Source organism: Psammomys obesus, unplaced genomic scaffold (genome assembly GCF_907164565.1).
Source record: "Psammomys obesus unplaced genomic scaffold, mPsaObe1.curated_primary_1811, whole genome shotgun sequence".
In the NCBI taxonomy this organism is placed as follows: domain Eukaryota; kingdom Metazoa; phylum Chordata; class Mammalia; order Rodentia; family Muridae; genus Psammomys; species Psammomys obesus.
Window position 1 is genome coordinate 3,616,723 of NW_026596039.1, and position 4,397 is coordinate 3,621,119.

Sequence of the window (4,397 nt, forward strand, 5' to 3'; positions counted from 1 at the left end):
CACACACACACACACACACACACACACACACACACACACACACACACACACACACACACACACTCACTCCAGAAAGAAAGAGATTGGATCACTTGGAATTCTAACAACATTCTTACAAAGATCAATCTACAGTAACTAGGAAGGGCATTCTGCCTTTGAATAGCAGAAATGATAGTGGGAAGAGAAAAAAAAAATAAGAGTGCCTTGTGCTCTTGCATTCTTGCTTCCCATCTACCTTATTTTATGACATTACATTCAGTTTAACATTTCATAGTACAGGTGAACTTTGTCAGTCTGTCCCCAAGAGGAAAGTTGGCATTAGAAAATAACTGCTATTTAAAGAATAGCTTCTGTGACCTTACCACCACTTTCAGATTCTCCTCACTTTCAGATTCTGGTCCTAGATGAAGAGAATCTTAGAGATCTGTCCTCTGGTTCCCATACTTCACAACATGTTAAGGCCAAACATACAAAATGTGCCTTTAGAGCAGCGGTTCTCAACCTTTCCAATGCTGCGGCCATTTAATACAGTTTCTTATGTTGTGGAGACCCCCAACCATAAAATTTTTTTTGTTGCTACCTCATAACTGCAACTTTGATACCGTTATGAATTGTAAAGAAAAATATCTATGCTTTCCTGATGGTATTAGGTGGCCCCTGTGAAAGGGTCAGTCGACTCCCAAAGGGGTCGAGAACTGCAGGTTGAGGACTGTGTTTCTAAAGTCATTAAAAAACAAACAAATAAACAAACTGGTGTCTGAACACTTCCTTTGAAGCACATTTTGGTGTTGGAGAGTCTATGGAGTTGGAAAATTCATATTTCTGTTCCAAATCCCTCACGCTGTTGTCTAATCCCATTTTGTCTTGCTCTCCATGGAGAGAAAAAACAGCTGGCTCCCATTCTTTCTAAATTCAATCTCTTCATAAAGACACCTACCTCTCTGCCTTCTCTTTTCTGGAATGAGTAATAATTTCCCATCAGGAAATCATCTGTTGGATTGTGCATGCTTACTGCCATGTCACGTATATGCATGCGCATTGCATAATGTTCTTATTTTCAACAAGCCAAGGCCCAGCACAAAACAAGCATATGAATCATTATTTTCATGAATGAAGTTACAGGTCCAATAATAGACACTGAATAAATAGTTGAGAATGATTGTCTTCTAATAATTACAGGCCAAAAATTATCATATTTTCTTGCACAAAGTATTGACAAACTGCTGCTTTTGAGATAGACAAATTAAAACTTAAATGATCACATTTCAATTTCCTTAAAGCAGGTCCCCCCACCCCATGCCCTGCGATGGAATATTCCATTTGGCATTCCACAGCAGGAGCCACCAATGCTTGGACAAAAATAGATACGGTATAGGGCGTTCAGTCAATGGAGTAATCCAATTGTCTGAACATTCCTCTCCGCTTTGTCATTTACATTTTAATAAATCCCAGAGTACATCAAGCTGCCCTGAGTTGCACATGTGTGGCTAACCACGTGCAGTTTACCATATGCAGCGAGGGGACCCAAACACACAACTCCTATAGTGTGTCAACATTTGCTTTGCATGTATTTTCAGGTCCTTCAGTGTTACAGAGATATAATTCCAAATTAAAACTTAATGGTTTAAAAAATATTTGCTGTCATCTGCCAGCATCCTGTTAGTATATTCAGATTTCATAAGTAAATGAAGCTGGGGGAGAAGGTATACCATTAGGTGATCTTGTACTAGTGCCTTTGAGCTGCCCAGAAAAATTTAATAGATGTCACAGGAAGAAAGAAGGAAAGAAAGAAAGAAAGAAAGAAAGAAAGAAAGAAAGAAAATATATACCTATTTCTTTGCCAGTTTTCTTTCTTTTTACCAGGAAGCTCATATAAGCACATTTCAAAGTCACCTCACATTCTACATTGCCAAAATGTCAGGCAACCCAGCCCTAACAGATGTGTATATGTGTGTACATGTGTTTGCATGTGTGTGTGTAATTATTTTTATTAATCTATATGCATAACTTAGCTCATGCATATATTGGCCACCAGCTGCTTCAATGCTTTGAGACATTTCTTTTCCTGGCTTAACAGAGCCTGGTGAATTTTTATGATGCAGCAGAGCTACAGTGATGGAGTGAGACACAGCATGTTGAAGATTGCCAAGCGGCACATCTGTGCTTAGAGAAGAAGGATGTCTGAAGGAAGAGCTCTAGACCAAGTTCCACAAGTAACATATATGTTACTATGCATAATGTGTCAACATTAGCATATTGAGTCAATATCACTATGTGCATATATTACTAATATATATACGAATATATGATCACATATCACTAATATGATATATTAGTAATAATATATATATATATTATCACATCTTGGGCATAAGATTTAAGCCCAGTTTTGGTTATATTCTTTACTCCTAATTAGCTAAGTTTTTAAATCTTGCCTACCAGAAACCTCTCACTGTAGGCTTTTCCTCTCAACTTTCTGATTGCTGTTTTGGAGTATTAACTTCTAAAAGACCAGGGTTATTTTCAATCAGTGAATCTGATTAATTTTTAACTAGAGATAAATTCAAGTTCTAAAGGGACCCTCGAAAGAGTCATTTTCTTGCTGATGAAGGGAAGACACTGGAAGGGACATGCTGTTTTTCCTTTAAATCTTTGAAGGAGGGACTTGGATGGGTTATGCTTGGATGGGTTATGACACCATGGGACTGTGAAGGTTTCACTAGTGCTTCATGGAGTCAGGTGCTATGTGGAGACGCCAGGGTTGGGGTGCAGAGCACTGGTACCTGAAATGGAGAAAACAGAAGGCCAGTTACACTGTTATGCAAACACCAGCTCACAGGCATGTCGTGGGTCCTGACAGACGTTCTTAACTCTTACCACTCTGTGGTAACTAGTGGGAAGACAACAACAGAATAATCATAGCATCGTGTGCACCCTGAGAGCAGGACCCTCTTCAGTTTCCTGCTCTACCTGAAGCGTAATCAGCACATGAACTCACAAAACACTGTCATGGTTCCCGAACAATGGGTTATGAATTTTGATGGCACTTTACAAACCTGAATAAGTCAACTATCTTGCCCCTTATTGGGGAGAATTTTCCGTCACATGTTGACCATGAAGATCAAGAGTCATGTGTTGAAAATGTCATCTTCATGAGGGGTAGGCCCCAGGTTCTAGATCTAATTCTGTTGCTGTGGTTTGAGCACAGTTGTCCCCAAGGTGACATTGGTGGGGGGTGGCTTGGAGTGTTTAAGATGTGGACATATTTGAACATCTTAAGCTATTTTGGGGTGTGCCTTTAGAAGGATGAAGGTATTTCTTGTGAAAGCCTGCTTATTTCTCAAAAGATTACAACACAAGCCAGGGCTTAGGCCTACCTAATCTCTCCCACTGCTTCATGTATTCATCCTTCCTGTGAACATGCTTCTGCCAGAAAGTGCGGTAGCCAAGAGAAGGCCCTCATAAGAGCCTGCAGCGGGTAGTAGGAACCTTTAGCCTCCAAACCTGTGAGGCAAACAAACCACTTTTCTTCCTAAAGTTAACCTGCCTTAAATGTTGTACTGTCATCATTTCTAAAAACAGATGAACCCACCCATCTGTAACTATGTTTTTCAAAGCATTTTGAACTTGACTCAGCTTTTACATAAAATGAGAAACACAGTAGTTGATATATTAGTCTTGCAAAGATTTTAGAAGTGAGGATAGTTGTGTTTGCAGATGACCTTAGAATACCCCCCCAACCCCAACACTTAGATGCCCGGTTAGAAGAAGAATGCAGACACTGCAAAGGTAGAAACGACTTTCAGAATTGACAGCAGATGTTGAGTGATGAGGAAGCCACCCGCGCTTGCCTCCTTGTCCAGAAGTCCCAGTACAGATAGCTGAAATACCACAAAGGCCTCCTCCATACGCCCATATGCTAATACATCACATCTGATCGCCTTTTTGTCCCTCCTTCAAAGATTTAGAGGAAAAACAGCATGTCCCTTCCAGTGTCTTCCCTTCATCAGGCTATGGGTGCTGAGCATCTGCATCCCCGGCACTAACACAGGCCCCTTCATCATCACCCTGCTGGGTTTCACACCTGTCTGCCTACCTGCCCCTCTGGAATGTGCTTCTCTGAACTGGATACAGTTTTGTGGAAATGCATTCACAAATAGAGAGGGCAGGAGGAGCCTTACATTTTTATAAATAAAGATGAATATCGATCTTTGAAAACATATAGCATTTTCACCCCGCATTACCTTACTGTTTTATATTTTATACATGCCCCTGCCAAATACCCGTTTTTGTCATTCTTAGATTCAGGCAAGGTCCTGCTCTCTTTTAAAAGTATTTGGTTTTACTTTAGTGTGTGTGTGTGTGTGTGTGTGTGTGTGTGTGTGTGTGTGTGTGTG

General features: G+C 40.3%; 1 long non-coding RNA gene across 2 annotated transcripts in view; it reads left to right on the forward strand.

The window, feature by feature from the left end:
• LOC129687450 (uncharacterized) overlaps positions 1-4,397 on the forward strand; it is a 37,043-nt gene that overhangs the window by 15,414 nt on the left and 17,232 nt on the right. The window contains exon 3 of one of the 2 annotated variants that reach the window (XR_008721795.1): positions 2,078-2,213. The exons of the other annotated variant lie outside the window; for it this stretch is intronic. This is a non-coding gene — a long non-coding RNA (uncharacterized LOC129687450). The remainder of the gene's footprint in view (positions 1-2,077; positions 2,214-4,397) is intronic. 2 annotated transcript variants of the gene reach the window in all.